Source organism: Cervus elaphus, chromosome 15, assembly GCF_910594005.1.
Source record: "Cervus elaphus chromosome 15, mCerEla1.1, whole genome shotgun sequence".
Classification (NCBI taxonomy): Eukaryota; Metazoa; Chordata; class Mammalia; order Artiodactyla; family Cervidae; genus Cervus; species Cervus elaphus.
The window spans coordinates 83,288,083-83,300,372 of NC_057829.1; the positions used below are offsets into that span (position 1 = coordinate 83,288,083).

Genomic DNA, 12,290 nt, shown 5'->3' on the forward strand with positions numbered 1-12,290 from the left:
GGGTGGGTATCTTCCAGTTGGGGGTCAAGATTCCAAAATGAGATAGAACAAAATGCTAGTGTCCATTCACAGTTAGCTGGAGGTTAGAAACAACAAATAAACAAAAAGAAGGGCCACCTGCTTGGTCCATATCATTGAAAGTGATAGCCGCCTAATCTCAGCGGTCCTTTGTGCCATGTAGACACACACCTGAAGCAGGGTATGGTGGCAGAATGACCAAGTCAGCTGAACACCCCGCTTCACTTCCAAATGCCCCAGGAACAAAACAGAGATTGATCCACAGTTCCTAAAACAGAGTCCTCTCTGACGAAGTTTAAAGTATACACAGAGGATGAATTGCAGATATAAGCTCATGGCATCTGGTCCCATCATTTCATGGCAAATAAATGGGGGAAAAAGTGGAAACAGTGACAGATTTTATTTTCTTGGGTTCCAAAATCACTGTGGATGGTGACTGCAGTTACAAAATTAAAAGATGCTTGCTCCTTGAAAGAAAAGCTATGACAAAACTAGACAGCATATTCAAAAACAAAGACATCACTTACCAACAAAGGTCCACAGAGTCAAAGCTATGGTTTTTCCAATAATCACATGTAGATGTGAGAGTTGGATCATAAAGAAGGCTGAGTACCAAAGAATTGATGCTTTCCAACTGTGGTACTGGAGAAAACTCTTGAGAGCCTAGGACAGCAAGGAGATCAAACCAGTCAATCCTAAAGTATTATCAGCCCTGAATATGCATTGGAAGGACTAATGCTGAAGCTGACACTGCAATACTTTGGCCACCTTAATATGAAGAGATGACTCATTAGAAAAGACCCTGATTCTGGGAAAGATTGAAGGCAGAAGGAGAAGGGGAGGATGGGATGGTTAGATGGCATCACTAACTCAATGGACATGAGTTTGAGCAAGCTCCAGGAGACAGTAAGGACAGAAGCCTGGCATGCTACAGTCTATGGGATTGCAAAGAGTCAGACATGACTGAATGACCGAACAGCAACATCAGAGGTGATAGAGACTATTAAATAAATGAAAATTCAGTGTTTCAGTGAGATTAGGTTATTAAGGCAAATTCTTACAACTGGCAGTGGTTGTATTGGGAGTTGAATTCTTGTCTTTGAATTCAGCCCTGGTCTCTTTCCCTTGTAGTTTGTGAGAAATGAACCTAGAGTAAAAAGGGAGGGAATGTGGCTACCAGTTTCCTGATAGTTTTCTTATCACTGCTGCTTACTTAAATGCAAAAGGGGTACAAATTCCAGTGAACTGAGGGTTTCAGTTAGTTGGTCTTCAGTTAACCCAGATTTCATGAAAAATTTCAGTTTCTCATTTCTTCATGAAGTTTAGGGAGCATAAAAGAAATGGCAGCTTTAAAAATGGGCGATCTTCCCCCTGTTTTATTGAGATATTACTGACAAATAACATTACATTAGCTTTAAGTATACAACATAATGATTTGACATATATGTATACTTTTTTTTTTTTTTGGTACTAGGTACTCACAATACAGGGCTTCCTGGGTAGCTCAACTAGTAAAGAATCTGCCTGCAATGCAGAAGATCCCAGTTCAATTCCTGGCTCAGAAAGTTCCCCTGGAGGAGGGACAGACTACCCACTCCAGCATTCTTGGGCTTCCCTGGTGGCTCAGATGGTAAAGAATCTGCCTGCAATGCGGGAGACCTGGGTTCTACCCCTGGGTTGGGAAGATCCCCTGGAGAAAGGCAAGGAAATCCATTCCAGTATTGTTGCCTGGAGAATCCCCAGGGACAGAGGAGCCTGGTGGGCTACAGTCCATAGGGTCACAAAGAGTCAGACACAACTCAGTGACTAAGCACAGCTCAGCACTCACAGTCCAGTGTATACTTTATACCTAAGGCACATCTTAACTCAGACTCGCCACATTTCAAGTGGCCAGTAGACAACTGAACTACTAGGCAACATGGCTCTGAAGCATCCTTGTGTCTACTGGAGACAGACAGGTCATGTCTTCAGAAGGGCAGCCCAACCAGGATTTCATCCAGTGTTGACCCAAGTCAGGCCCCTAACTCTCTTATTGAGAAGCACAGTAAAGTAGAAGGTTTGCATTTAGGGTCCAAGATGAAAAATCATCCTTAAGGATCAGAATCACTCGTTGAGCAAGATATTCTCACTTCCAAGACACATCTCTGGACAGAAAGGAGAAGGACAGTGTCTCCTTGGCCATCTAAGACCCTCTGTAGATCCTTGAGACTTGATCATTAGTTTCCTCAGCATATGTAGTTGAAATTGTAAGTTAAATGCACATATATATAGGAAATCAACCCTGAATACTCATTGGAGGGACTGATGCCAAAGCTGAAGCTCCAATACTTAGGCCACCTGATGCAAAGAGTCAACTCATTAGTAAAGACCCTGATAGTAGGAAGATTGAAGGCAGGAGAAGAAGAGGACCACAGAGAATGAAATGGTTGGATGTCCCCACTGACTCAATGGACAATAGTTTGAGCAAGCTCTGGGAGATAGTGAAGGACAGGGAAGCCTAGCGTGCTGCAGTCCATGGGGTTGCAAAGAGTCGGACACGACTGAGTGACTGAACAATGATATGCTTTCACTTGGTATGTGGACAAAATTTCAGCTCAGAGGACATCCCTTGAACTCCTACTCTTCGGCAGAATCTAGGAAATACAAAGTTGTCTGCCTGACTTCTAATCCTAACCTAGTTACTTAGAAGTTCTATAAACATCAACAGATTACTCAGTTTCTTAAGCCTCAGTGTCCTCATCTGCAAAACAAAAAATAATAAAAGTCCTCCATTCATAAGGCTTTCTTTGAAAATTAAATAAGGTAATAATCCTAACAAAGCACATGGTAGAAAACACAATTCATTTTCCCATTTTTCATAGTGTTGGCACTGGGTAGTAGGGTATGTATTTGCTGATAAAGACAATGCTCAGTAGAGTTAGCTTGATTTAGGAATATCAAGGAGATGCAGAACCCCTCACCCAACCAGCAACAACAATTTCTGAAACAACTGTGGCAGACAATCAGCTTTTTAGCTTATATCATTCTCCTTAAGCCTTTCATTTAAAAGTGGAGGAGGTGGAAATTTCCTGATGCTCCAGTGGTACTTCCACCACAGAGGGCATGGCTTTGACCCCGGGCTAGGGAATTAAGATCCTGAATGCCATGTGGCATGGCCAAAAACTTTTTTTTACTAAAAATTAAAAAAGAAAAATAAAAGTAGAGGAGGGAAGTCAATGAGAAATGAACCTCTAAGTTTGAACGTGCTTCATTCACATTTCTCCTGCCTGGAGTAACCCCAAGAATCGGTCGTGTTTGTACAGTGGGATCAGGGCTCGGAAACTGGGGAGGAGGCCAACCTGGGTTCCATGTTTGTTCACAGACCACAACTGGCCCCCAGAATACCTGGACATTTTGACTCTAGAAAACTGGCAAAAGAGGTTTTGTTTCCCTGCAGACACGGCTCAGGGAAGTTCCCAACAGCCTAGAGGTTATGGTGACTTTGGATGGCTTTATGATCTGTTTGTCAAAGTGCTTCCATCCAAGAAAGGTGAAAGCTTAAAGAGTAATTCTTCACCAAAAAAAAGAAAAACAAACTTCTTTTTTTTTTCAACAAAGAAGAGAGTTAACCTGAGGCAAAGGCATTTTATGAAACATTTGCAAATAAAAGCATAAAACAAATCCAGGCCTGTAGCATCTTGCCAATGGCTCCCTGCGCAGTGGAGGGGGAGGCTGAAGTCACGTGACACCAGCCGTGTGTCTGTGTGTCCTGTAGCTCTGCAGCACTTCATTCTGCACTTGGGGAGCTTGCTTCAATTTCTTATTCCAGTGCTCTCCTTAAGAACAGTCTCAAGAAATAAAGTGCCAAATGAAAGCAAACATTTTATTGGAAAAAAGACACTGGATCTACACTGTGAACAGCAGAACAGGAGACTTCACACCCGGCATTAAGAGTGATCTCTCCAAGTCAGCATCTGCCCACCTGAATACCTTTGGCTGTCGGGGGCTGTCCTGTGCGATGTGGGATGTTTAACAGCATCTCTGGTCTCGAGCCGGGGTGTCCCTGGTGGCTCAGACGGTAAAGAATCCACATGAAATGCAGGAGACCTGGGTTTGATCTCTGGGTGGGGAAGATCCCCTGGAGAAGGAAACGGCAACCCACTCCAGTATTCTTGCCTAGAAAATCCCACAGATGGAGAATCCCGTGACGGGCTACAGTTCATGGGGTCACAAAGAGTCAGACCTGACTGAGCAACTAACACTTTCACTTTCACTGGTCTCTAGCCACTACATGTCAGAAGCACACTCCCCTGCAGTTATGACAACCAAGAATCTCTCCAGACTTTGCCTTCTGGCCCCTGGGGACACAAGCTTCCCTAGTTGAGAAGCACTGGTCTAGAGTGAGAATACTCTGACATTCTGACTTCTAGACTGGAATGGTCAAGAAGAACTTTCTGCTTTCAGAGCCAGATGGGAAGAATCACTTATCTAAACCCCAGTTCTCCACTACATCTTTCTTTCCCCCACTTCCAACAAAAGGACAGTTCAGTTTAGTAAAGCAATGAAGAATATAAAATGCAGCCTGGCAATGGGGTTTCTAAGCCAGATTTGGCCTTCCTAGCTTCAAAGATCATGGAACCTCTCATTTGCACTCCACAAAGCAGCAATTTCTCACAAGGATACGTTCCTTTGACTCTCTTTTAAAAGTCGAGTACAGCTTGGCAACCACAGAGTACAGAAAATATAGGCTTTCGGCAAGAAGCAATTATTCAAAACCCAAAGACTTAAAAAAAAAAAAAATGAGCATGTCAAATCGTGTCAGTTACAACACATAAGACAACTGAATTCCTTCACTTACAAGCAACAGAATGGTCTGGGTTTGTTTTTTCTTGCTGACTTCGATTATTTCTTCGAGTTATAACCCAAGCTGTCTCAAACTGTTGACACCAGGTTACTGACCTTTTCGTCTAAGAACAAGAAGGTCCAGGTTTAGTATTCAGGTTTTTGCTTTAAATGTTCACCAATCATTATATCCATAATTAGACCTTGTGCTGGAATGTACCAAAATTTGCCTCCTGAATCACTTACAGAGCCTGGAGAAGCCACAAGAAAACTGAACACTTCAGCAATGGTAAGATTTTTCTGGGTTGGCACAGGAAAACTCAGTTTGTGGAATATAAATCAGCAACCCTACACCCTAATTTCCACCCTTCACATGTAGTGTGATTATACAAGCAAGCGGTACGGGCGTCAAGTCAAAAACCGAGGTTTGTTTGCCAGAAGGAAGCCAAACCTTCAATTCTGTCGTTAATGCCACCTAGGGATATAATTACACAAATATCATCTTTCTACTAAAGAAGAGGAAAAGGGATCTTCATGGCCAGACGTTCATGTGAATCAACCATCTTGGGTTTAATGCTGAGGTTAATATCAAATTCCTAAGGTATTCATATTCAGATGTTTATAAGTGAAAAACGAAGCATCTGACAGAAGTAACATTAACATACTTAGAGTATATCTTCTTAAACGTATAGAATGGCCATTTCAGAACATTCCCCAAACACTGTCTCCCATGTTGTTAAAGGGATTTTGTGTAAAATAAACCAATTTTACTACAACCTTCACAAACACATAGGAATTCAGGGAGAGTTCAAACATTTGGTGAACTGTTGGTTTCCCTCGTTAAGTGTCAAGAAATCAACATTAGTGTATTAACCGAAGGCAAGCACACAGACTGTTTTTAGTAGAAGGCCCAAACAGGATATTCATTGAGAAAAACTTGGGGAGTGATATTTGTTTTTCAATTCCTGAAAAGTGAATTGAAAGCGAAGTCATTCAGTCATGTCCAACTCTTTGTGACTCTCTGAACTATAGCCCACCCGGCTCCTCTGTCCATGGGATATTTCAGGCAAGAACACTGGAGCAGGTTGCCACTTCCTTCTCCAGGGCATCTTCCCCATCCAGGGATTGAACCAGGTCTTCCACATGGCAGGTGGACTGTTTACTGTCTTACCTGCCAGGGAATTACACATTTAAAATTAGGAAGTTTTATACAGGGATCAAATCAACTCTTCCAGATCATTAGTATCCTACAACTTCACTATTACACATATAAATATGCTTAAAAACTGAATAGAAGGTTGTTCTGAATGAACTGTTATTACGGATAATCAGCCTCATTAAAATTTCCATGGTCTCAGGCCGTCCTCTACCACTTCACCTTCTTACCCTCAGCCTGGATCATTCCCTTCACCCAAGCTGACAGTAACAGGTCTCCAATTTACCTCGTCCAGCTCCATATATGGGGCAGTTTCTTAAAAGCAAATGGGCAGTTTCTTAAAAAGATAACATGGACTTACCACTGGACTCAGCAATTCCACCTCTAGATATGTATCCAAGAAAAATGAAAGCATAGATTCACCCCAGACTTGGACGTGAATATTTATAGCAACATGATTCATAATAGTCAAAAAGTAAAAGCAGTCCATCAGCTGATGGGTAGATAAATAAAATGTGGCTTATCTATATAATGGAGTACTATTTATCTATCAAAAGGAACAAAGATCTGTTACGTGTTACAACATGGGCGAGTCTCAGAAACACTAAGCTAAATGAAAGAAGCCAGTCCCAAAAGGCCACCTCATGTATGATTCCATTTATATAAGATGTGAAAAAAAGACATGGGTTTCAGTATAAATAGTTTTCCCACAATACAAGTAATTCATTCCTTGTACTTAAGTTTCATGCCATGCCTAACACCAATTTTTAAATTGACTGCTTTAAACACATTACTTCCTTGTACCAAGATGTATGAGCACTTAATCACTTGGCTGTGTCCAACTCTTTGCAACCCCATGGACTGCAGCCTGCCAGGCTCCTCTGGCCATGGAATTTTTCAGGCAAGAATACCGGAGTGGGTTGCCATTTCCTCCTCCAGGGTATACTAAAATGAGACCTACACCAAAGAAAGTAGAACTAACACTGATGTTTAACACGAAGCTCCAAAGACTGCAACAAAAAGTAAACTCTTTACAAAGATAGTAGCACCATTAACTTCTGTCTTGTAAAATGTTTGCTCCAAATTCTAACTACTGCTCCTTAAACTTCTCAACCTGGGGCTCGTCTTCAATTATATTAGAAGCAATGAGACATGAAGCATTTCCAAGACTCCTTGAATTATCAAAGAACCAAAAATAAATCCCAAATTGCTTTTAAGTGTGAAATGTAGTTTTTTTCCACTCTCAGTTAAAAAATGGCTGCAGAGACTGTACTCAGATTTTCCAAGCTATAAATCTCTCTTGAGCTAGGACAAGGTATGGACATTTTTAGCCTCAAAGGCTATTTTTGTCAGAAAGATATGAGTGAAGGAATCAGGAAGTTGGGATGGCCGTCTGCGTGTTGCCTTGTTTACAAAGGTCACTGGTGGAAACCAGAGGTGGTAATGTAAGGTCATTACCAAAGAAACAGGGAAGAAACAAACAACAACAAAACAAAAACAAAAACCTAGAAAAATGCACACAGTCCAATTAAATCAAACAAAAGCAGTACTCATTGAGTGCTATAAAATGTTCATGTCCTTTGGCTCCGGGATCTTGTTTTTAGGAATTTATCCTAAAGAAAATAAAAGCAAACCATAGCAATATGATTTGTAACAGGAAAAGACTTGAGGCAACTTCAATAAGCAACAATAAGGGTTGGTTAATTAAATTATTCTACATCACTTTGATGTAATGTTATGGCTCCAAAAAGACTAGCTACAAAAGACATGGAAATGTACATATGATAAAATGTTAATGGGGAAAGGATAAAAATATACGGACTCTATAATAATCATGCAAGCAAATGTACGTATCTGAAAAAGGACTAAAAGGGAACACACAAAAATATAAATCATTATGCTGTTATGGTGGGCCCACTTATTTTTTTCCCCATATTCCCAAGTTGCTGAAATGTTATCATATAAAAAAGATGAGAAAAATTAAGTCCATCATACAACTATTATGGTAAACAATTTCATTAACCAACTTGCACCTCCAGCTACACTTTTACTTGTCCTATTTATGCTAAAATAATGGCCACCAGTGGAGAAGGAAATAGCAAAAAGCCCACTCCAGTGTTCTTGCCTGGGAAGTCTCAAGGACAGAGGAGACTGGTGGACTATAGTCCATGGAGTTACAAAGAGTTGGACACTACTTAGCAACTAAACAACAACAGCAAATGTCCACCAGACTCAAGAAGCAGGGGAAGGAAACACAGTGTTTCAGCTGACCGTCAAAATATGTTTGCATTATAAACTTAGTGATGAGGAAAATTTTATGGGAGAGAAGTAACAGAAGAGATTCCTCCTGCTTTCTGAACTCCATACATGTACAGCTAAATTTTTCTCATTAGATTTCCATTCTATCTCTTGGGAGGTAATTGTGTGTAAGATAGATCAGCCTCTTTCCTTGCCTACTGAACCTCGTTTTGTAACATCCATCCAGCAAGCTGACAGGACCTCAGGGAGCATCATTAAATATTCCCTGGGAATGACACAGAGAGGGGAGTAAGCAAGGACTCCAGAGATAGACCTAGGAGTCCACCACTCAGAATCCTGATTCTTTCATCCTACACACAAGGAGTCCGTCTGTGATGGTTAATCTGATGTGTCAACTTGTCTAGATCAGGGTACCCAGATATTTGATCAAACATCACTGTAGACATTTCTGTGAAGGTATTTTTCAGATGACATTAACATTGAAACCAGGCTTCCCCGATGGCTCAGCAGGTAAGGAATCTGCCTGCAATGCAAGAGACACAGGAGATGCAGGTTTGATCCCTGGGTCAGGAAAAAACCCTGGGCGAGGAAAACAGCAATCCACTCCAGTATTCTTGTCTAAAAAAATCCCATGGACAGAGGAGACTGGTGGGCTATAGTTCAAAGGGTCACAGAGTCAGACAAAACTGAGTGACTAACCACAACAAACACACAAGACTGAAACCAGCAGACGTTGAATAAAACAGATTACCCCCCCACAATGTGAGTGAACCTCATCCAATCAGTCAAAGGTCTTAACAGAAGAAAGACTGATATCCCTAAGGAAGAGGAAATTCTGCCAGTAGATGACCTTCAAACTTGAGCTACAACATCAGTTCTTTCCTTGGTTTCCAACCTGTTGACCTACCCTGAGTGTTTTAGACATGCTAATCTCTACAACTGCAAGAGTCAATTCTTTAAAATCTCTCATATATATATACGTACACACACACACACACACAAATATATAGTGTTATGTACATAAATATACTTGATGATAGCAAGAGATATGGAGACAGAGATAGACATACATCCTATGGACAATGCTGACTTAGAATCCCACATCCATAAATGTTCCTTGTGGAGTTACCTGGCACAGAGTACACGTTGTAGGATAGTGATGGGATAATGAAGGGAGGAGTGAACTAATCTTGGACCCTGCAATGGAGCCTTTTCAGGTCTGTTGTTCAGATCCTTCTGGGAAATTCATGTACATTAAAATTCTAGCAAAATCATCAAAGTTACCCACTCATCAGCTCCTGTCTATATGTGAATGTTTTGTTCCTGTTTTAAATGTTTGTGAAGAAGTCATTTTTGCCAATCCACCTTCCCATACTTGGTTTACCTGATCTAATAAAATCTTACCTGCACACCTGAGGACACAAATGATGTTGCTTGTTATGCCCTCCAGTGAGATCACAATTTTATGCTTACGATTTTTATGTTGACTTGCTAACCCAATATGAAGTCACAGTAATTACATCAATTTCCACTTATAACATCTAGAGTATAGAACACTATAGCCATTGTTTTATACTCTGGAGTATATATATAAACACCTAGAGGATAAAAACAATATATCCATTGTTTCCCTAATGTGGAGTTAATATTTAGTCTGCAACAGACAAGACTGCTTTTTCTTTGTAGTGTCCTTTCTGATGAACCCTATTAATCAGTAGTATGTTTTTCAAAATCTCATTTTCAAGCCATTTAATAGCTTATGTTTGAGTTACTATTTAACTTTCTGCCTCCAGCTTTTGAGGATTCTAATCCTGGAGTTTAGTCCAAATTATGCATTTTTGGTATGAAATTTTTTTTTGCCTTCTAAAGTTTCTCTTTCAATGGTAAAAACCAAACTGATTTTAACACAAACTTTTATATAATTAGTTTAAATTAGCAAAATGTATTCAAAGCACACTGCCTACTGTTTTAACATATTTTTCTTAAACTACTGGCTTGACACATGTTTGCTGAAAGGGACGATTTCTGACTTAAATGATTAAACTACCTGCTTGTTTCACTCTCCTAAAGGTACCTCACCAACAGATATTCACATCTTGGACCCCAGGAGGGTAGCCCTGCCAGGGAAAGGATGTACTAAAGCCTGGTTTGAGGCTCAGGATCAAAGGAAGAAGGTCAGGGCCACATCCTGGGAGGACTTGCTCTGGCAGGCAGCACATTAGAACCGGTCTTATCCAGGGTCACGTTACATCTCTGCTTAAAGAAGTCAGTCTCTGGACAAATGACATTAGAAAAATCACCTGTGCCGTAATTCCCCAGTAACACTAACCCCACAACTTGGACAACAAGATGGCATCATCGCAGTGTCAAAAACTCATTTAAAACCTCACAGTTGGCTGTTTCTCACTTCCCTTGCAGGAGCTAAAAGAAAAGCCATTAACCTCAACCACCAGCTCACCCTCCTTCAGCCCTATCTGCCACTAGATCAGTGGTTCTGAGGCTTCCCAGGTAGCACAGTGGTAAAGAATCCACCTGCCAATGCAGGAGAGGTGGGTTTGATACCTGGGTCGGGAAGACCCCCTAAAGAAGGGCATGGTAACCCACTCCAGTATTCTTGCCTGGGGAACCCCATGGACAGAGGAGCCTGGTGTGTTACAGTCCATGGCGTGGCAAAGAGTTGGACACGACTGAGTACTCACGCACACACAAGTATTTTGAATTCTAACCCCTATCATCACATCACACTCCTCCAGGGTGACTTTTAGAAAGAAACGGTCCCTGAGTCCCACTCCAGACCAATTAAATCCGAATTTTCAAGGAGGGGACCCGGGCTGATTCTAGTGCACAGTCAGGGAAAATGAATGCAAAGACTGACCAGACAAGGGTGCTGTCTAAAGAAAGCTTTGACTATCAGTTGAAAGAAATCTTCTCTGAAAGCTATCCCCCTCCCCATTATTCCAGGCCACAGGCCTCACTGTCCAGGTAACTGAGAGCTCTGGGCTTCAGAAGTACATCCACTGTACCCTCAAGGTCCTATCCTAAAATGACAAAACTTCCGAAAAATTCTCCAAAGTTTCACGTGTGCAACAGTTGAAACTATGTTGTGTGTGTGTGTGTGTGTGTGTTTTTTCCTGAAAACACATGTGTCCTTTTGTTTCACGGTCTCACTTGGCACCAAGTACCCAGTTCATTTGCCCATCAGATTAGCTTGAATTACATGCTTTTACTGCTCCTACAAGCTAATGCAAGAGACCTACAATTAACTGTGGGCTGGTTTAAGCCCTAAATAGAACTAATGTCTGCCCCGACCCAATGCCTCAGGACCTGCTTTTTTTTTTCTTCCTGTAAATTGCTATTTTTGTAGGCTGTCTTCCAGAAGTTGAGCCCCCAAACAAGTTGGAACTATAAGCCTACTAGATTCTCCTCATAATAACTGTTGAATCCTCACCACTTGTGTTCTCTCTGAAAGCTTAGCAAAATGCATAATATTGTCCTTGCAACGGAAGACAGAGTTGCCACTCACAATGCAATCTCATGCTAGTTTGTATAATAGCAGAAGTGAGAGGAAACCACTAACACCTCCATCCTCTCTGGGTGGGTATTTATGTGTCAAGACAGAGGAAGACATAAGGACTCCTGTCTCCATATCTGCAAATTGAAAAGATCATTCATTTCTAAGGAAAAAGCAGTCTATTTGGCACTCAAGTTGAAAATACCAGGTATGTTAGGAAAATTCCAGTACCATGAGTTCGAAAATGATGACACAAATTTGTTCTGGCTGGTTAAATTTTGAAAACTTCAGAAAGGGAAAAAGATGAATGGATAACAAGCCTGATTCTTCCTTATGGGCCTCCATGGAAAAGTAGCATAATATCGGTATTATGTTACCTTCCCTTTCCATCAGCAATGAGTTCCACTGTCAGTCCCTGGAAGGGACAATCAGATAAAACTCTACCAAGTGCCTGTGGAATGTGCTGCTTCTGGCATCAGGACTGAAAAAGGATGAATTATATAGAGCCAGTTCTGCCATTGGAAA

At 41.2% G+C, this 12,290-nt stretch overlaps 1 long non-coding RNA gene across 3 annotated transcripts in view; it reads right to left on the reverse strand.

Annotated features, from left to right (window-relative positions):
• Positions 1–621: 621 nt before the first annotated feature.
• LOC122708854 overlaps positions 622–12,290 on the reverse strand; it is a 152,867-nt gene continuing 141,198 nt past the window's right edge. For all 3 annotated transcript variants that reach the window (XR_006345334.1, XR_006345336.1, XR_006345335.1), the window contains one exon: positions 622–681. This is a non-coding gene — a long non-coding RNA (uncharacterized LOC122708854). The remainder of the gene's footprint in view (positions 682–12,290) is intronic.